We start from the raw sequence: 20816 nt of genomic DNA, 5'->3' as shown, positions 1-20816 counted from the left end.
TTTTATTTTCTTTATGAATGTAATGCAAAACAATATAGAGTAACAGTGACAAAAAGTGCCAGGGGTTTATGACAATACAGAAAGCACATTATAGAAAAGACCTGAAAAACACACAAGCACTACATCAGAGATACCACGCATTAAGTCCCTTCCCTGCGCTGTAGGCTCCATAGCGCTGCATCACTGCTGCCTCTCGCTAATCTCAAGATGGAGCTGGGGGTAGGTGTTCCATGGCCAGGCTGTCGTTCCCTCTGCCAAGTGTGTACAGGCCAAGATACCTCCATTACTTCAATCACTACATCTTCCGCTGACTTCTATAGGGGGCTGCGTGAACTACTGAAGTAATGCTGTAGAGATAAGTGTCCTTAAACTGGGAAATGGAAATAAAGATTAAGTAAGCATCACTCATTGAAGAAATGCATCACAGTGTCTCTGTCAGCCTGTACAGCAGCGCATGTTTGCTGTAGCCAACATTTATTCAGTGCCAAATTTCCTTGCACAAAGCCATAGCAGATTCTCAAGCCCTCCCATGTTGTTGATTATCTTGTATCCATGTATTAAGAATAATGGTAATGCTTTATTTTAAGTGTCCATTATAAACAATCTATTAACATGTTATGTTATTATTATATGATTAATTTTACAAATTATAAATATATTAGACATTTTTAAACTTTTTTGCTATAATATGTTTTAAGGTATTTAATAACATATTTAATAAAGGGTATAATAACATGACATTTGCACATCGATATCAATCTATTATCATTAACTGCCATGCCAGTTAATTGCTGCTATTATCCATCCATTTTTGAAACCAGTTATCCTGGCGAAGGTCGCCGAGCACTGATCCCGGCAGGCAAAGGGCACAAGGCAGGAATACACCCAGGACGGGACCCCAGTCCATCGCTGGGCAACACACACACACACACACACACACACGCAGACACACCCACATACAGGGCAATTTAGAGAAGCCAATTAACCTAACCCACATGTCTTTGGACGGTGGGAGGAAACCCACGTGGACACGGGGAGAACATGCAAACTACATAGTATAGCAAAAATGTTTAAATAAAAATGTCTAATATATTTATAATTTGTAATAATCATATAACAATAACATAATCAATAATTTGTTAATAGATTGTTTATAATGGACACTTGTTACCATAATAACTAATGTATGTTATCTATCTGTATGTAATGCTGTTGTCCTATAAGTCCTTACATTTGTAAACAGGGATTTTTGAAATAACCATTACTTATTTTGTGAAAAAACAGGGAAACAGAAATAAGGAATGAGTAACTATTACTTATTTCTTCATACTACTAGAATCAGAATTCACAGAAAAAGTAATAAACAAGAAAGATAAAAATAAATAACCATTACTTATTTAAAAAAAAAAAAAACAGGAACCAGAAATAAATAAGTAAACTTTACTTATTTTGCAGAAAAAAATAAAACAGTTTATTATTAATATATTGAGGAAACAATGAAAAAAATAACCATTACTTATTTTTTGAAAAATAAGGAATCTACTTCATAGAGGTTCTGAAATCAGCATACTTCTCATGGCAGGAAAGGAAACTGGAAGCCTTTTGACACATTTCTTGACTTTGATTGAAGATTTTCCAGTATTTTAATCAGACCTCCTGCCAGAATATATTCTGCAGTGGGTTTCAGAATGGGCTGCCAAAACTGCGTAATCTCCTCCACCAACCTTTCCTGGTTTTCCTTTGTTTGGTAAAACTGCATTTATGGAAGATACCCTTACAAAAATAAAATATTTAAAAATATATATTATTCTGAAATATGAAATGTATTTTAATGTATTAATATGTTTTATAAATGTGCATACCATTTTATAATATATGGTGAAAATATTCTTTTAAATATCAATTGCACTGTCACTTGATACAGAAATATGGTCAAATACACTATATTATACAATACAAATATTGCTTAATATAACTTAAGTATATTCAGAATTATATGTAAACTTGTTTTTAATATATCTATAATTATATGCAAATATACTGTAACATCTACACATGTATTTTATACTAAATATATAAAAATGCATACATATATGTCCCCTTATAATATACATTTAGTATACTGCTAAATACACAACAATCTCATATTGCATGTATTGTATACTGTGAATATATTAGACTGCAAAAATGTTGCATTCTAAATATACTGGTAGAATATATTTTGATAAACTTCCAAACACATGTATACATGAAGTGTAACTTAAAACATTGGGATACTTCAATACTTTAATAGATTTCACTTGGTACTCACTTGGTGTTTGACCCCCTTTTGCCTTCAGAACTGCCTTAATTCTACGTGGCATTGATTCAACAAGGTGCTGAAAGCATTCTTTAGAAATGTTGGCCCATATTGATAGGATAGCATCTTGCAATTGATGGAGATTTGTGGGATGCACATCCAGGGCACGAAGCTCCCGTTCCACCACATCCCAAAGATGCTCTATTGGGTTGAGATCTGGTGACTGTGGGGGCCAGTTTAGTACAGTGAACTCATTGTCATGTTCAAGAAACCAATTTGAAATGATTCGACCTTTGTGACATGGTGCATTATCCTGCTGGAAGTAGCCATCAGAGGATGGGTACATGGTGGTCATAAAGGGATGGACATGGTCAGAAACAATGCTCAGGTAGGCCGTGGCATTTAAACGATGCCCAATTGGCACTAAGGGGCATAAAGTGTGCCAAGAAAACATCCCCCACACCATTACACCACCACCACCAGCCTGCACAGTGGTAACAAGGCATGATGGATCCATGTTCTCATTCTGTTTAGGGCATGTATTACAGATTCATTCAAAAAGGTCTCACTTTAGATTTGAGTAAACACTATTTACTTGTATCAGCGGTCATTCATTTGTCATTAATAGTTCTTCCAATTTCCGACCTTTTAGTTCCAGAGTCCAATGTTTTGGTACCAGCTAAAAAACAAAAAAAACAAATGTACATTAATTGGACAAATATGAAATATATAGTTACATGTAAAATATGGCCCAATATACAACGCTACAATTATTACAATTTACTTGCACTGTAATTACACGGTAACAAGAGTGAATTGACCAAGTAGTTTGTGTATAGTTAATTCAATTATTAAATACTAGTATGGATGATGTATGATTACAGAACGAGCTTACATACACTAAACAAGTAGTATGGCTTATTTACATGTAGTGTGTGTTTTTAACTTTACATATTCATGTAAAATGCTGCCAACCTTTGTGATGTTACCGATGACCTTAAACTCACCCCTTCTTAAAGTGTAACCACATGTGGTGATCAGGTGAGGGTCTGCCTCAAGCAGTTATGTGCTTGCCCAGGAGAACATGCAATATTGCCTATTAGCTTGGCTCGTTGGTCTAGGGGTATGATTCTTGCTGAGGGTGTGAGAGGCCCTGGGTTCAACTCCAGGACGAGCCCGCTTGGCCCCACTTTGCAGTCACTGAAGTGTTTGTTTGTTTGCTCTTGAAGGCTGGCTTCTGGGCTCCTCTGCACAAGGGAGGGCTATCGACCTCAGATACTGTTGCCTGTAAAGCTGATGGGAAATCAGACTGTCATGTGTGTGTTTTGTTTTCTTTAAAGAAAATGTGTTTTTTACAAGTTCGTTGTTGTTGTTGTTGTTGTTGTTGAGGAGGAGGAGGAGGACATGTAGTGTGTTGTTGAGGAGGAGGAGGACGAAATGTGGTTTGCCGGCTTGTTATGGAGACCTTTGCTGAACGTGTACTCCTGAGCTGCACCAAAGGAGAGGCATTCTTTTCAGTTGTTTGCGGGCCTGCTGAACCATGCTCTCAGTGCTGTCTCACTGGGGATACGGTTACCGTTCTGGAAAGACACTTCAGCGCTACAGTCCATGCTATCAGTCAGTGAGCGTAGGTCTCCCGGTCTGCCCCAAAGCAGTTACGTGCTTGCCCAGCAGAAACTGCGACACCCTCCGTTAACTTGGCTCGTTGGTCTAGGGGTATGATTCTCGCTTAGGGTGCGAGAGGTCCCGGGTTCAACTCCCGGACGAGCCCGCTTGGCCCCGCTTTGCATTCTCTGAAGCATTCGTTTGTTCTCTCTCGATGCTTGGCTTCTGGGCTCCTCTGCACCAGGGAGGTCTTTCAACCTCAGATACTGTTGGCTGTGTAGCTGATGGGAAATCAGACTGTCATCTGTGTGTTTTGTTTTCTTTAAAGAAAATGTGTATTTTACAAGTTCGTTGTTGTTGTTGAGGAGGAGGAGGACATGTAGTGTGTTGTTGAGGAGGAGGAGGACGAAATGTGGTTTGCCGGCTTGTTATGGAGACCTTTGCTGAACGTGTACTCCTGAGCTGCACCAAAGGAGAGGCATTCTTTTCAGTTGTTTGCGGGCCTGCTGAACCATGCTCTCAGTGCTGTCTCACTGGGGATACGGTTACCGTTCTGGAAAGACACTTCAGCGCTACAGTCCATGCTATCAGTCAGTGTGCGTAGGTCTCCCGGTCTGCCCCAAAGCAGTTACGCGCTTGCCCAGCAGAAACTGCGACACCCTCCGTTAACTTGGCTCGTTGGTCTAGGGGTATGATTCTTGCTGAGGGTGTGAGAGGCCCTGGGTTCAACTCCAGGACGAGCCCACTTGGCCCCACTTTGCAGTCACTGAAGTGTTTGTTCGTTTGCTCTTGAAGGCTGGCTTCTGGGCTCCTCTGCACAAGGGAGGGCTATCGACCTCAGATACTGTTGCCTGTAAAGCTGATGGGAAATCAGACTGTCATGTGTGTGTTTTGTTTTCTTTAAAGAAAATGTGTTTTTTACAAGTTCGTTGTTGTTGTTGTTGTTGTTGTTGAGGAGGAGGAGGAGGACATGTAGTGTGTTGTTGAGGAGGAGGAGGACGAAATGTGGTTTGCCGGCTTGTTATGGAGACCTTTGCTGAACGTGTACTCCTGAGCTGCACCAAAGGAGAGGCATTCTTTTCAGTTGTTTGCGGGCCTGCTGAACCATGCTCTCAGTGCTGTCTCACTGGGGATACGGTTACCGTTCTGGAAAGACACTTCAGCGCTACAGTCCATGCTATCAGTCAGTGAGCGTAGGTCTCCCGGTCTGCCCCAAAGCAGTTACGTGCTTGCCCAGCAGAAACTGCGACACCCTCCGTTAACTTGGCTCGTTGGTCTAGGGGTATGATTCTCGCTTAGGGTGCGAGAGGTCCCGGGTTCAACTCCCGGACGAGCCCGCTTGGCCCCGCTTTGCATTCTCTGAAGCATTCGTTTGTTCTCTCTCGATGCTTGGCTTCTGGGCTCCTCTGCACCAGGGAGGTCTTTCAACCTCAGATACTGTTGGCTGTGTAGCTGATGGGAAATCAGACTGTCATCTGTGTGTTTTGTTTTCTTTAAAGAAAATGTGTATTTTACAAGTTCGTTGTTGTTGTTGAGGAGGAGGAGGACATGTAGTGTGTTGTTGAGGAGGAGGAGGACGAAATGTGGTTTGCCGGCTTGTTATGGAGACCTTTGCTGAACGTGTACTCCTGAGCTGCACCAAAGGAGAGGCATTCTTTTCAGTTGTTTGCGGGCCTGCTGAACCATGCTCTCAGTGCTGTCTCACTTAGGGTGCGAGGGGTCCCGGGTTCAACTCCCGGACGAGCCCGCTTGGCCCCGCTTTGCATTCTCTGAAGCATTCGTTTGTTCTCTCTCGATGCTTGGCTTCTGGGCTCCTCTGCACCAGGGAGGTCTTTCAACCTCAGATACTGTTGGCTGTGTAGCTGATGGGAAATCAGACTGTCATCTGTGTGTTTTGTTTTCTTTAAAGAAAATGTGTATTTTACAAGTTCGTTGTTGTTGTTGAGGAGGAGGAGGACATGTAGTGTGTTGTTGAGGAGGAGGAGGACGAAATGTGGTTTGCCGGCTTGTTATGGAGACCTTTGCTGAACGTGTACTCCTGAGCTGCACCAAAGGAGAGGCATTCTTTTCAGTTGTTTGCGGGCCTGCTGAACCATGCTCTCAGTGCTGTCTCACTTAGGGTGCGAGAGGTCCCGGGTTCAACTCCCGGACGAGCCCGCTTGGCCCCGCTTTGCATTCTCTGAAGCATTCGTTTGTTCTCTCTCGATGCTTGGCTTCTGGGCTCCTCTGCACCAGGGAGGTCTTTCAACCTCAGATACTGTTGGCTGTGTAGCTGATGGGAAATCAGACTGTCATCTGTGTGTTTTGTTTTCTTTAAAGAAAATGTGTATTTTACAAGTTCGTTGTTGTTGTTGAGGAGGAGGAGGACATGTAGTGTGTTGTTGAGGAGGAGGAGGACGAAATGTGGTTTGCCGGCTTGTTATGGAGACCTTTGCTGAACGTGTACTCCTGAGCTGCACCAAAGGAGAGGCATTCTTTTCAGTTGTTTGCGGGCCTGCTGAACCATGCTCTCAGTGCTGTCTCACTGGGGATACGGTTACCGTTCTGGAAAGACACTTCAGCGCTACAGTCCATGCTATCAGTCAGTGAGCGTAGGTCTCCCGGTCTGCCCCAAAGCAGTTACGTGCTTGCCCAGCAGAAACTGCGACACCCTCCGTTAACTTGGCTCGTTGGTCTAGGGGTATGATTCTCGCTTAGGGTGCGAGAGGTCCCGGGTTCAACTCCCGGACGAGCCCGCTTGGCCCCGCTTTGCATTCTCTGAAGCATTCGTTTGTTCTCTCTCGATGCTTGGCTTCTGGGCTCCTCTGCACCAGGGAGGTCTTTCAACCTCAGATACTGTTGGCTGTGTAGCTGATGGGAAATCAGACTGTCATCTGTGTGTTTTGTTTTCTTTAAAGAAAATGTGTATTTTACAAGTTCGTTGTTGTTGTTGAGGAGGAGGAGGACATGTAGTGTGTTGTTGAGGAGGAGGAGGACGAAATGTGGTTTGCCGGCTTGTTATGGAGACCTTTGCTGAACGTGTACTCCTGAGCTGCACCAAAGGAGAGGCATTCTTTTCAGTTGTTTGCGGGCCTGCTGAACCATGCTCTCAGTGCTGTCTCACTGGGGATACGGTTACCGTTCTGGAAAGACACTTCAGCGCTACAGTCCATGCTATCAGTCAGTGTGCGTAGGTCTCCCGGTCTGCCCCAAAGCAGTTACGCGCTTGCCCAGCAGAAACTGCGACACCCTCCGTTAACTTGGCTCGTTGGTCTAGGGGTATGATTCTTGCTGAGGGTGTGAGAGGCCCTGGGTTCAACTCCAGGACGAGCCCACTTGGCCCCACTTTGCAGTCACTGAAGTGTTTGTTCGTTTGCTCTTGAAGGCTGGCTTCTGGGCTCCTCTGCACAAGGGAGGGCTATCGACCTCAGATACTGTTGCCTGTAAAGCTGATGGGAAATCAGACTGTCATGTGTGTGTTTTGTTTTCTTTAAAGAAAATGTGTTTTTTACAAGTTCGTTGTTGTTGTTGTTGTTGTTGTTGAGGAGGAGGAGGAGGACATGTAGTGTGTTGTTGAGGAGGAGGAGGACGAAATGTGGTTTGCCGGCTTGTTATGGAGACCTTTGCTGAACGTGTACTCCTGAGCTGCACCAAAGGAGAGGCATTCTTTTCAGTTGTTTGCGGGCCTGCTGAACCATGCTCTCAGTGCTGTCTCACTGGGGATACGGTTACCGTTCTGGAAAGACACTTCAGCGCTACAGTCCATGCTATCAGTCAGTGAGCGTAGGTCTCCCGGTCTGCCCCAAAGCAGTTACGTGCTTGCCCAGCAGAAACTGCGACACCCTCCGTTAACTTGGCTCGTTGGTCTAGGGGTATGATTCTCGCTTAGGGTGCGAGAGGTCCCGGGTTCAACTCCCGGACGAGCCCGCTTGGCCCCGCTTTGCATTCTCTGAAGCATTCGTTTGTTCTCTCTCGATGCTTGGCTTCTGGGCTCCTCTGCACCAGGGAGGTCTTTCAACCTCAGATACTGTTGGCTGTGTAGCTGATGGGAAATCAGACTGTCATCTGTGTGTTTTGTTTTCTTTAAAGAAAATGTGTATTTTACAAGTTCGTTGTTGTTGTTGAGGAGGAGGAGGACATGTAGTGTGTTGTTGAGGAGGAGGAGGACGAAATGTGGTTTGCCGGCTTGTTATGGAGACCTTTGCTGAACGTGTACTCCTGAGCTGCACCAAAGGAGAGGCATTCTTTTCAGTTGTTTGCGGGCCTGCTGAACCATGCTCTCAGTGCTGTCTCACTGGGGATACGGTTACCGTTCTGGAAAGACACTTCAGCGCTACAGTCCATGCTATCAGTCAGTGAGCGTAGGTCTCCCGGTCTGCCCCAAAGCAGTTACGCGCTTGCCCAGCAGAAACTGCGACACCCTCCGTTAACTTGGCTCGTTGGTCTAGGGGTATGATTCTCGCTTAGGGTGCGAGAGGTCCCGGGTTCAACTCCCGGACGAGCCCGCTTGGCCCCGCTTTGCATTCTCTGAAGCATTCGTTTGTTCTCTCTCGATGCTTGGCTTCTGGGCTCCTCTGCACCAGGGAGGTCTTTCAACCTCAGATACTGTTGGCTGTGTAGCTGATGGGAAATCAGACTGTCATCTGTGTGTTTTGTTTTCTTTAAAGAAAATGTGTATTTTACAAGTTCGTTGTTGTTGTTGAGGAGGAGGAGGACATGTAGTGTGTTGTTGAGGAGGAGGAGGACGAAATGTGGTTTGCCGGCTTGTTATGGAGACCTTTGCTGAACGTGTACTCCTGAGCTGCACCAAAGGAGAGGCATTCTTTTCAGTTGTTTGCGGGCCTGCTGAACCATGCTCTCAGTGCTGTCTCACTTAGGGTGCGAGAGGTCCCGGGTTCAACTCCCGGACGAGCCCGCTTGGCCCCGCTTTGCATTCTCTGAAGCATTCGTTTGTTCTCTCTCGATGCTTGGCTTCTGGGCTCCTCTGCACTAGGGAGGTCTTTCAACCTCAGATACTGTTGGCTGTGTAGCTGATGGGAAATCAGACTGTCATCTGTGTGTTTTGTTTTCTTTAAAGAAAATGTGTATTTTACAAGTTCGTTGTTGTTGTTGAGGAGGAGGAGGACATGTAGTGTGTTGTTGAGGAGGAGGAGGACGAAATGTGGTTTGCCGGCTTGTTATGGAGACCTTTGCTGAACGTGTACTCCTGAGCTGCACCAAAGGAGAGGCATTCTTTTCAGTTGTTTGCGGGCCTGCTGAACCATGCTCTCAGTGCTGTCTCACTTAGGGTGCGAGGGGTCCCGGGTTCAACTCCCGGACGAGCCCGCTTGGCCCCGCTTGCATTCTCTGAAGCATTCGTTTGTTCTCTCTCGATGCTTGGCTTCTGGGCTCCTCTGCACCAGGGAGGTCTTTCAACCTCAGATACTGTTGGCTGTGTAGCTGATGGGAAATCAGACTGTCATCTGTGTGTTTTGTTTTCTTTAAAGAAAATGTGTATTTTACAAGTTCGTTGTTGTTGTTGAGGAGGAGGAGGACATGTAGTGTGTTGTTGAGGAGGAGGAGGACGAAATGTGGTTTGCCGGCTTGTTATGGAGACCTTTGCTGAACGTGTACTCCTGAGCTGCACCAAAGGAGAGGCATTCTTTTCAGTTGTTTGCGGGCCTGCTGAACCATGCTCTCAGTGCTGTCTCACTTAGGGTGCGAGAGGTCCCGGGTTCAACTCCCGGACGAGCCCGCTTGGCCCCGCTTTGCATTCTCTGAAGCATTCGTTTGTTCTCTCTCGATGCTTGGCTTCTGGGCTCCTCTGCACCAGGGAGGTCTTTCAACCTCAGATACTGTTGGCTGTGTAGCTGATGGGAAATCAGACTGTCATCTGTGTGTTTTGTTTTCTTTAAAGAAAATGTGTATTTTACAAGTTCGTTGTTGTTGTTGAGGAGGAGGAGGACATGTAGTGTGTTGTTGAGGAGGAGGAGGACGAAATGTGGTTTGCCGGCTTGTTATGGAGACCTTTGCTGAACGTGTACTCCTGAGCTGCACCAAAGGAGAGGCATTCTTTTCAGTTGTTTGCGGGCCTGCTGAACCATGCTCTCAGTGCTGTCTCACTGGGGATGGCGTTACCATTCTGGAAAGACACTTCAGCGCTACAGTCCATGCTATCAGTCAGTGTGCGTAGGTCTCCCGGTCTGCCCCAAAGCAGTTACGCGCTTGCCCAGCAGAAACTGCGACACCCTCCGTTAACTTGGCTCGTTGGTCTAGGGGTATGATTCTTGCTGAGGGTGTGAGAGGCCGTGTGTTCAACTCCAGGACGAGCCCACTTGGCCCCACTTTGTAGTCACCGAAGTGTTCGTTCGTTTGCTCTTGAAGGCTGGCTTCTGGGCTCCTCTGCACAAGGGAGGGCTATCGACCTCAGATACTGTTGGCTGTATAGCTGATGGGAAATCAGACTGTCATCTGTGTGTTTTGTTGTCTTTAAAGAAAATGTGTATTTTACAAGTTCGTTGTTGTTGTTGAGGAGGAGGAGGACATGTAGTGTGTTGTTGAGGAGGAGGAGGACGAAATGTGGTTTGCCGGCTTGTTATGGAGACCTTTGCTGAACGTGTACTCCTGAGCTGCACCAAAGGAGAGGCATTCTTTTCAGTTGTTTGCGGGCCTGCTGAACCATGCTCTCAGTGCTGTCTCACTTAGGGTGCGAGAGGTCCCGGGTTCAACTCCCGGACGAGCCCGCTTGGCCCCGCTTTGCATTCTCTGAAGCATTCGTTTGTTCTCTCTCGATGCTTGGCTTCTGGGCTCCTCTGCACCAGGGAGGTCTTTCAACCTCAGATACTGTTGGCTGTGTAGCTGATGGGAAATCAGACTGTCATCTGTGTGTTTTGTTTTCTTTAAAGAAAATGTGTATTTTACAAGTTCGTTGTTGTTGTTGAGGAGGAGGAGGACATGTAGTGTGTTGTTGAGGAGGAGGAGGACGAAATGTGGTTTGCCGGCTTGTTATGGAGACCTTTGCTGAACGTGTACTCCTGAGCTGCACCAAAGGAGAGGCATTCTTTTCAGTTGTTTGCGGGCCTGCTGAACCATGCTCTCAGTGCTGTCTCACTTAGGGTGCGAGAGGTCCCGGGTTCAACTCCCGGACGAGCCCGCTTGGCCCCGCTTTGCATTCTCTGAAGCATTCGTTTGTTCTCTCTCGATGCTTGGCTTCTGGGCTCCTCTGCACCAGGGAGGTCTTTCAACCTCAGATACTGTTGGCTGTGTAGCTGATGGGAAATCAGACTGTCATCTGTGTGTTTTGTTTTCTTTAAAGAAAATGTGTATTTTACAAGTTCGTTGTTGTTGTTGAGGACGAGGAGGACATGTAGTGTGTTGTTGAGGAGGAGGAGGACGAAATGTGGTTTGCCGGCTTGTTATGGAGACCTTTGCTGAACGTGTACTCCTGAGCTGCACCAAAGGAGAGGCATTCTTTTCAGTTGTTTGCGGGCCTGCTGAACCATGCTCTCAGTGCTGTCTCACTTAGGGTGCGAGAGTTCCCGGGTTCAACTCCCGGACGAGCCCGCTTGGCCCCGCTTTGCATTCTCTGAAGCATTCGTTTGTTCTCTCTCGATGCTTGGCTTCTGGGCTCCTCTGCACCAGGGAGGTCTTTCAACCTCAGATACTGTTGGCTGTGTAGCTGATGGGAAATCAGACTGTCATCTGTGTGTTTTGTTTTCTTTAAAGAAAATGTGTATTTTACAAGTTCGTTGTTGTTGTTGAGGAGGAGGAGGACATGTAGTGTGTTGTTGAGGAGGAGGAGGACGAAATGTGGTTTGCCGGCTTGTTATGGAGACCTTTGCTGAACGTGTACTCCTGAGCTGCACCAAAGGAGAGGCATTCTTTTCAGTTGTTTGCGGGCCTGCTGAACCATGCTCTCAGTGCTGTCTCACTGGGGATACGGTTACCGTTCTGGAAAGACACTTCAGCGCTACAGTCCATGCTATCAGTCAGTGAGCGTAGGTCTCCCGGTCTGCCCCAAAGCAGTTACGCGCTTGCCCAGCAGAAACTGCGACACCCTCCGTTAACTTGGCTCGTTGGTCTAGGGGTATGATTCTCGCTTAGGGTGCGAGAGGTCCCGGGTTCAACTCCCGGACGAGCCCGCTTGGCCCCGCTTTGCATTCTCTGAAGCATTCGTTTGTTCTCTCTCGATGCTTGGCTTCTGGGCTCCTCTGCACCAGGGAGGTCTTTCAACCTCAGATACTGTTGGCTGTGTAGCTGATGGGAAATCAGACTGTCATCTGTGTGTTTTGTTTTCTTTAAAGAAAATGTGTATTTTACAAGTTCGTTGTTGTTGTTGAGGAGGAGGAGGACATGTAGTGTGTTGTTGAGGAGGAGGAGGACGAAATGTGGTTTGCCGGCTTGTTATGGAGACCTTTGCTGAACGTGTACTCCTGAGCTGCACCAAAGGAGAGGCATTCTTTTCAGTTGTTTGCGGGCCTGCTGAACCATGCTCTCAGTGCTGTCTCACTGGGGATACGGTTACCGTTCTGGAAAGACACTTCAGCGCTACAGTCCATGCTATCAGTCAGTGTGCGTAGGTCTCCCGGTCTGCCCCAAAGCAGTTACGCGCTTGCCCAGCAGAAACTGCGACACCCTCCGTTAACTTGGCTCGTTGGTCTAGGGGTATGATTCTTGCTGAGGGTGTGAGAGGCCCTGGGTTCAACTCCAGGACGAGCCCACTTGGCCCCACTTTGCAGTCACTGAAGTGTTTGTTCGTTTGCTCTTGAAGGCTGGCTTCTGGGCTCCTCTGCACAAGGGAGGGCTATCGACCTCAGATACTGTTGCCTGTAAAGCTGATGGGAAATCAGACTGTCATCTGTGTGTTTTGTTTTCTTTAAAGAAAATGTGTTTTTTACAAGTTCGTTGTTGTTGTTGAGGAGGAGGAGGACATGTAGTGTGTTGTTGAGGAGGAGGAGGACGAAATGTGGTTTGCCGGCTTGTTATGGAGACCTTTGCTGAACGTGTACTCCTGAGCTGCACCAAAGGAGAGGCATTCTTTTCAGTTGTTTGCGGGCCTGCTGAACCATGCTCTCAGTGCTGTCTCACTTAGGGTGCGAGAGGTCCCGGGTTCAACTCCCGGACGAGCCCGCTTGGCCCCGCTTTGCATTCTCTGAAGCATTCGTTTGTTCTCTCTCGATGCTTGGCTTCTGGGCTCCTCTGCACCAGGGAGGTCTTTCAACCTCAGATACTGTTGGCTGTGTAGCTGATGGGAAATCAGACTGTCATCTGTGTGTTTTGTTTTCTTTAAAGAAAATGTGTATTTTACAAGTTCGTTGTTGTTGTTGAGGACGAGGAGGACATGTAGTGTGTTGTTGAGGAGGAGGAGGACGAAATGTGGTTTGCCGGCTTGTTATGGAGACCTTTGCTGAACGTGTACTCCTGAGCTGCACCAAAGGAGAGGCATTCTTTTCAGTTGTTTGCGGGCCTGCTGAACCATGCTCTCAGTGCTGTCTCACTTAGGGTGCGAGAGTTCCCGGGTTCAACTCCCGGACGAGCCCGCTTGGCCCCGCTTTGCATTCTCTGAAGCATTCGTTTGTTCTCTCTCGATGCTTGGCTTCTGGGCTCCTCTGCACCAGGGAGGTCTTTCAACCTCAGATACTGTTGGCTGTGTAGCTGATGGGAAATCAGACTGTCATCTGTGTGTTTTGTTTTCTTTAAAGAAAATGTGTATTTTACAAGTTCGTTGTTGTTGTTGAGGAGGAGGAGGACATGTAGTGTGTTGTTGAGGAGGAGGAGGACGAAATGTGGTTTGCCGGCTTGTTATGGAGACCTTTGCTGAACGTGTACTCCTGAGCTGCACCAAAGGAGAGGCATTCTTTTCAGTTGTTTGCGGGCCTGCTGAACCATGCTCTCAGTGCTGTCTCACTGGGGATACGGTTACCGTTCTGGAAAGACACTTCAGCGCTACAGTCCATGCTATCAGTCAGTGAGCGTAGGTCTCCCGGTCTGCCCCAAAGCAGTTACGCGCTTGCCCAGCAGAAACTGCGACACCCTCCGTTAACTTGGCTCGTTGGTCTAGGGGTATGATTCTCGCTTAGGGTGCGAGAGGTCCCGGGTTCAACTCCCGGACGAGCCCGCTTGGCCCCGCTTTGCATTCTCTGAAGCATTCGTTTGTTCTCTCTCGATGCTTGGCTTCTGGGCTCCTCTGCACCAGGGAGGTCTTTCAACCTCAGATACTGTTGGCTGTGTAGCTGATGGGAAATCAGACTGTCATCTGTGTGTTTTGTTTTCTTTAAAGAAAATGTGTATTTTACAAGTTCGTTGTTGTTGTTGAGGAGGAGGAGGACATGTAGTGTGTTGTTGAGGAGGAGGAGGACGAAATGTGGTTTGCCGGCTTGTTATGGAGACCTTTGCTGAACGTGTACTCCTGAGCTGCACCAAAGGAGAGGCATTCTTTTCAGTTGTTTGCGGGCCTGCTGAACCATGCTCTCAGTGCTGTCTCACTGGGGATACGGTTACCGTTCTGGAAAGACACTTCAGCGCTACAGTCCATGCTATCAGTCAGTGTGCGTAGGTCTCCCGGTCTGCCCCAAAGCAGTTACGCGCTTGCCCAGCAGAAACTGCGACACCCTCCGTTAACTTGGCTCGTTGGTCTAGGGGTATGATTCTTGCTGAGGGTGTGAGAGGCCCTGGGTTCAACTCCAGGACGAGCCCACTTGGCCCCACTTTGCAGTCACTGAAGTGTTTGTTCGTTTGCTCTTGAAGGCTGGCTTCTGGGCTCCTCTGCACAAGGGAGGGCTATCGACCTCAGATACTGTTGCCTGTAAAGCTGATGGGAAATCAGACTGTCATCTGTGTGTTTTGTTTTCTTTAAAGAAAATGTGTTTTTTACAAGTTCGTTGTTGTTGTTGTTGTTGTTGTTGAGGAGGAGGAGGAGGACATGTAGTGTGTTGTTGAGGAGGAGGAGGACGAAATGTGGTTTGCCGGCTTGTTATGGAGACCTTTGCTGAACGTGTACTCCTGAGCTGCACCAAAGGAGAGGCATTCTTTTCAGTTGTTTGCGGGCCTGCTGAACCATGCTCTCAGTGCTGTCTCACTGGGGATACGGTTACCGTTCTGGAAAGACACTTCAGCGCTACAGTCCATGCTATCAGTCAGTGAGCGTAGGTCTCCCGGTCTGCCCCAAAGCAGTTACGCGCTTGCCCAGCAGAAACTGCGACACCCTCCGTTAACTTGGCTCGTTGGTCTAGGGGTATGATTCTCGCTTAGGGTGCGAGAGGTCCCGGGTTCAACTCCCGGACGAGCCCGCTTGGCCCCGCTTTGCATTCTCTGAAGCATTCGTTTGTTCTCTCTCGATGCTTGGCTTCTGGGCTCCTCTGCACCAGGGAGGTCTTTCAACCTCAGATACTGTTGGCTGTGTAGCTGATGGGAAATCAGACTGTCATCTGTGTGTTTTGTTTTCTTTAAAGAAAATGTGTATTTTACAAGTTCGTTGTTGTTGTTGAGGAGGAGGAGGACATGTAGTGTGTTGTTGAGGAGGAGGAGGACGAAATGTGGTTTGCCGGCTTGTTATGGAGACCTTTGCTGAACGTGTACTCCTGAGCTGCACCAAAGGAGAGGCATTCTTTTCAGTTGTTTGCGGGCCTGCTGAACCATGCTCTCAGTGCTGTCTCACTTAGGGTGCGAGAGGTCCCGGGTTCAACTCCCGGACGAGCCCGCTTGGCCCCGCTTTGCATTCTCTGAAGCATTCGTTTGTTCTCTCTCGATGCTTGGCTTCTGGGCTCCTCTGCACCAGGGAGGTCTTTCAACCTCAGATACTGTTGGCTGTGTAGCTGATGGGAAATCAGACTGTCATCTGTGTGTTTTGTTTTCTTTAAAGAAAATGTGTATTTTACAAGTTCGTTGTTGTTGTTGAGGAGGAGGAGGACATGTAGTGTGTTGTTGAGGAGGAGGAGGACGAAATGTGGTTTGCCGGCTTGTTATGGAGACCTTTGCTGAACGTGTACTCCTGAGCTGCACCAAAGGAGAGGCATTCTTTTCAGTTGTTTGCGGGCCTGCTGAACCATGCTCTCAGTGCTGTCTCACTTAGGGTGCGAGGGGTCCCGGGTTCAACTCCCGGACGAGCCCGCTTGGCCCCGCTTTGCATTCTCTGAAGCATTCGTTTGTTCTCTCTCGATGCTTGGCTTCTGGGCTCCTCTGCACCAGGGAGGTCTTTCAACCTCAGATACTGTTGGCTGTGTAGCTGATGGGAAATCAGACTGTCATCTGTGTGTTTTGTTTTCTTTAAAGAAAATGTGTATTTTACAAGTTCGTTGTTGTTGTTGAGGAGGAGGAGGACATGTTGTGTGTTGTTGAGGAGGAGGAGGACGAAATGTGGTTTGCCGGCTTGTTATGGAGACCTTTGCTGAACGTGTACTCCTGAGCTGCACCAAAGGAGAGGCATTCTTTTCAGTTGTTTGCGGGCCTGCTGAACCATGCTCTCAGTGCTGTCTCACTTAGGGTGCGAGAGGTCCCGGGTTCAACTCCCGGACGAGCCCGCTTGGCCCCGCTTTGCATTCTCTGAAGCATTCGTTTGTTCTCTCTCGATGCTTGGCTTCTGGGCTCCTCTGCACCAGGGAGGTCTTTCAACCTCAGATACTGTTGGCTGTGTAGCTGATGGGAAATCAGACTGTCATCTGTGTGTTTTGTTTTCTTTAAAGAAAATGTGTATTTTACAAGTTCGTTGTTGTTGTTGAGGAGGAGGAGGACATGTAGTGTGTTGTTGAGGAGGAGGAGGACGAAATGTGGTTTGCCGGCTTGTTATGGAGACCTTTGCTGAACGTGTACTCCTGAGCTGCACCAAAGGAGAGGCATTCTTTTCAGTTGTTTGCGGGCCTGCTGAACCATGCTCTCAGTGCTGTCTCACTGGGGATACGGTTACCGTTCTGGAAAGACACTTCAGCGCTACAGTCCATGCTATCAGTCAGTGTGCGTAGGTCTCCCGGTCTGCCCCAAAGCAGTTACGCGCTTGCCCAGCAGAAACTGCGACACCCTCCGTTAACTTGGCTCGTTGGTCTAGGGGTATGATTCTTGCTGAGGGTGTGAGAGGCCCTGGGTTCAACTCCAGGACGAGCCCACTTGGCCCCACTTTGCATTCATTGAAGTGTTTGTTCGTTTGCTCTTGAAGGCTGGCTTCTGGGCTCCTCTGCACAAGGGAGGGCTATCGACCTCAGATACTGTTGCCTGTAAAGCTGATGGGAAATCAGACTGTCATCTGTGTGTTTTGTTTTCTTTAAAGAAAATGTGTTTTTTACAAGTTCGTTGTTGTTGTTGTTGTTGTTGAGGAGGAGGAGGAGGACATGTAGTGTGTTGTTGAGGAGGAGGAGGACGAAATGTGGTTTGCCGGCTTGTTATGGAGACCTTTGCTGAACGTGTACTCCTGAGCTGCACCAAAGGAGAGGCATTCTTTTCAGTTGTTTGCGGGCCTGCTGAACAATGCTCTCAGTGCTGTCTCACAGGGGATGGCGTTACCATTCTGGAAAGACACTTCAGCACTACAGTCCATGCTATCAGTCAGTGAGCGTAGGTCTCCCGGTCTGCCCCAAAGCAGTTACGCGCTTGCCCAGCAGAAACTGCGACACCCTCCGTTAACTTGGCTCGTTGGTCTAGGGGTATGATTCTTGCTGAGGGTGTGAGAGGCCCTGGGTTCAACTCCAGGACGAGCCCACTTGGCCCCACTTTGTAGTCACCGAAGTGTTCGTTCGTTTGCTCTTGAAGGCTGGCTTCTGGGCTCCTCTGCACAAGGGAGGGCTATCGACCTCAGATACTGTTGGCTGTATAGCTGATGGGAAATCAGACTGTCATCTGTGTGTTTTGTTGTCTTTAAAGAAAATGTGTTTTTTACAAGTTCGTTGTTGTTGTTGAGGAGGAGGAGGACATGTAGTGTGTTGTTGAGGAGGAGGAGGACGAAATGTGGTTTGCCGGCTTGTTATGGAGACCTTTGCTGAACGTGTACTCCTGAGCTGCACCAAAGGAGAGGCATTCTTTTCAGTTGTTTGCGGGCCTGCTGAACCATGCTCTCAGTGCTGTCTCACTGGGGATACGGTTACCGTTCTGGAAAGACACTTCAGCGCTACAGTCCATGCTATCAGTCAGTGAGCGTAGGTCTCCCGGTCTGCCCCAAAGCAGTTACGCGCTTGCCCAGCAGAAACTGCGACACCCTCCCTTAACTTGGCTTTTTGGTCTAGGGGTATGATTCTTGCTGAGGGTGTGAGAGGCCCTGGGTTCAACTCCAGGACGAGCCCACTTGGCCCCACTTTGCAGTCACCGAAGTGTTTGTTCGTTTGCTCTTGAAGGCTGGCTTCTGGGCTCCTCTGCACAAGGGAGGGCTATCGACCTCAGATACTGTTGCCCGTATAGCTGATGGGAAATCAGGCTGTCATCTGTGTGTTTTGTTTTCTTTAAAGAGAATGTGTTTTTTACAAGTTCGTTGTTGTTGTTGTTGTTGTTGTTGAGGAGGAGGTGGAGGACATGTAGTGTGTTGTTGAGGAGGAGGAGGACGAAATGTGGTTTGCCGGCTTGTTATGGAGACCTTTGCTGAACGTGTACTCCTGAGCTGCACCAAAGGAGAGGCATTCTTTTCAGTTGTTTGCGGGCCTGCTGAACCATGCTCTCAGTGCTGTCTCACTGGGGATACGGTTACCGTTCTGGAAAGACACTTCAGCGCTACAGTCCATGCTATCAGTCAGTGTGCGTAGGTCTCCCGGTCTGCCCCAAAGCAGTTACGCGCTTGCCCAGCAGAAACTGCGACACCCTCCGTTAACTTGGCTCGTTGGTCTAGGGGTATGATTCTTGCTGAGGGTGTGAGAGGCCGTGTGTTCAACTCCAGGACGAGCCCACTTGGCCCCACTTTGTAGTCACCGAAGTGTTCGTTCGTTTGCTCTTGAAGGCTGGCTTCTGGGCTCCTCTGCACAAGGGAGGGCTATCGACCTCAGATACTGTTGGCTGTATAGCTGATGGGAAATCAGACTGTCATCTGTGTGTTTTGTTTTCTTTAAAGAAAATGTGTATTTTACAAGTTCGTTGTTGTTGTTGAGGAGGAGGAGGACATGTAGTGTGTTGTTGAGGAGGAGGAGGACGAAATGTGGTTTGCCGGCTTGTTATGGAGACCTTTGCTGAACGTGTACTCCTGAGCTGCACCAAAGGAGAGGCATTCTTTTCAGTTGTTTGCGGGCCTGCTGAACCATGCTCTCAGTGCTGTCTCACTGGGGATACGGTTACCGTTCTGGAAAGACACTTCAGCGCTACAGTCCATGCTATCAGTCAGTGAGCGTAGGTCTCCCGGTCTGCCCCAAAGCAGTTACGCGCTTGCCCAGCAGAAACTGCGACACCCTCCGTTAACTTGGCTCGTTGGTCTAGGGGTATGATTCTCGCTTAGGGTGCGAGAGGTCCCGGGTTCAACTCCCGGACGAGCCCGCTTGGCCCCGCTTTGCATTCTCTGAAGCATTCGTTTGTTCTCTCTCGATGCTTGGCTTCTGGGCTCCTCTGCACCAGGGAGGTCTTTCAACCTCAGATACTGTTGGCTGTGTAGCTGATGGGAAATCAGACTGTCATCTGTGTGTTTTGTTTTCTTTAAAGAAAATGTGTATTTTACAAGTTCGTTGTTGTTGTTGAGGAGGAGGAGGACATGTAGTGTGTTGTTGAGGAGGAGGAGGACGAAATGTGGTTTGCCGGCTTGTTATGGAGACCTTTGCTGAACGTGTACTCCTGAGCTGCACCAAAGGAGAGGCATTCTTTTCAGTTGTTTGCGGGCCTGCTGAACCATGCTCTCAGTGCTGTCTCACTGGGGATACGGTCACCGTTCTGGAAAGACACTTCAGCGCTACAGTCCATGCTATCAGTCAGTGAGCGTAGGTCTCCCGGTCTGCCCCAAAGCAGTTACGCGCTTGCCCAGCAGAAACTGCGACACCCTCCGTTAACTTGGCTCGTTGGTCTAGGAGTATGATTCTCGCTTAGGGTGCGAGAGGTCCCGGGTTCAACTCCCGGACGAGCCCGCTTGGCCCCGCTTTGCATTCTCTGAAGCATTCGTTTGTTCTCTCTCGATGCTTGGCTTCTGGGCTCCTCTGCACCAGGGAGGTCTTTCAACCTCAGATACTGTTGGCTGTATAGCTGATGGGAAATCAGACTGTCATCTGTGTGTTTTGTTTTCTTTAAAGAAAATGTGTATTTTACAAGTTCGTTGTTGTTGTTGAGGAGGAGGAGGACATGTAGTGTGTTGTTGAGGAGGAGGAGGACGAAATGTGGTTTGCCGGCTTGTTATGGAGACCTTTGCTGAACGTGTACTCCTGAGCTGCACCAAAGGAGAGGCATTCTTTTCAGTTGTTTGCGGGCCTGCTGAACCATGCTCTCAGTGCTGTCTCACTTAGGGTGCGAGAGGTCCCGGGTTCAACTCCCGGACGAGCCCGCTTGGCCCCGCTTTGCATTCTCTGAAGCATTCGTTTGTTCTCTCTCGATGCTTGGCTTCTGGGCTCCTCTGCACCAGGGAGGTCTTTCAACCTCAGATACTGTTGGCTGTGTAGCTGATGGGAAATCAGACTGTCATCTGTGTGTTTTGTTTTCTTTAAAGAAAATGTGTATTTTACAAGTTCGTTGTTGTTGTTGAGGAGGAGGAGGACATGTAGTGTGTTGTTGAGGAGGAGGAGGACGAAATGTGGTTTGCCGGCTTGTTATGGAGACCTTTGCTGAACGTGTACTCCTGAGCTGCACCAAAGGAGAGGCATTCTTTTCAGTTGTTTGCGGGCCTGCTGAACCATGCTCTCAGTGCTGTCTCACTTAGGGTGCGAGAGGTCCCGGGTTCAACTCCCGGACGAGCCCGCTTGGCCCCGCTTTGCATTCTCTGAAGCATTCGTTTGTTCTCTCTCGATGCTTGGCTTCTGGGCTCCTCTGCACCAGGGAGGTCTTTCAACCTCAGATACTGTTGGCTGTGTAGCTGATG

General features: G+C 48.2%; 9 non-coding genes across 9 annotated transcripts; all 9 read left to right on the top strand.

The window, feature by feature from the left end:
• Window positions 1–3998: 3998 nt before the first annotated feature.
• Window positions 3999–4070, top strand: trnap-agg (transfer RNA proline (anticodon AGG)). The gene has a single exon. It is a non-coding gene; the product is annotated as a tRNA-Pro (tRNA).
• A 1099-nt stretch (window positions 4071–5169) lies between these two features.
• trnap-agg (transfer RNA proline (anticodon AGG)) lies at window positions 5170–5241 on the top strand. The gene has a single exon. It is a non-coding gene; the product is annotated as a tRNA-Pro (tRNA).
• Window positions 5242–6567: 1326 nt separating this feature from the next.
• On the top strand, window positions 6568–6639 carry trnap-agg (transfer RNA proline (anticodon AGG)). The gene has a single exon. It is a non-coding gene; the product is annotated as a tRNA-Pro (tRNA).
• A 1099-nt stretch (window positions 6640–7738) lies between these two features.
• trnap-agg (transfer RNA proline (anticodon AGG)) lies at window positions 7739–7810 on the top strand. Its single transcript has one exon. It is a non-coding gene; the product is annotated as a tRNA-Pro (tRNA).
• Window positions 7811–8316: 506 nt separating this feature from the next.
• On the top strand, window positions 8317–8388 carry trnap-agg (transfer RNA proline (anticodon AGG)). Its single transcript has one exon. It is a non-coding gene; the product is annotated as a tRNA-Pro (tRNA).
• Window positions 8389–11931: 3543 nt separating this feature from the next.
• trnap-agg (transfer RNA proline (anticodon AGG)) lies at window positions 11932–12003 on the top strand. Its single transcript has one exon. It is a non-coding gene; the product is annotated as a tRNA-Pro (tRNA).
• A 1904-nt stretch (window positions 12004–13907) lies between these two features.
• Window positions 13908–13979, top strand: trnap-agg (transfer RNA proline (anticodon AGG)). The gene has a single exon. It is a non-coding gene; the product is annotated as a tRNA-Pro (tRNA).
• A 1099-nt stretch (window positions 13980–15078) lies between these two features.
• trnap-agg (transfer RNA proline (anticodon AGG)) lies at window positions 15079–15150 on the top strand. The gene has a single exon. It is a non-coding gene; the product is annotated as a tRNA-Pro (tRNA).
• A 4075-nt stretch (window positions 15151–19225) lies between these two features.
• Window positions 19226–19297, top strand: trnap-agg (transfer RNA proline (anticodon AGG)). Its single transcript has one exon. It is a non-coding gene; the product is annotated as a tRNA-Pro (tRNA).
• The last annotated feature ends 1519 nt before the right edge of the window (window positions 19298–20816 follow it).

This window comes from Amia ocellicauda, chromosome 2 (assembly GCF_036373705.1).
Source record: "Amia ocellicauda isolate fAmiCal2 chromosome 2, fAmiCal2.hap1, whole genome shotgun sequence".
Lineage (NCBI taxonomy): Eukaryota > Metazoa > Chordata > Actinopteri > Amiiformes > Amiidae > Amia > Amia ocellicauda.
Note: the sequence above shows the minus strand (reverse complement) of the source record. Positions and strands in the feature narration are given on the sequence as shown.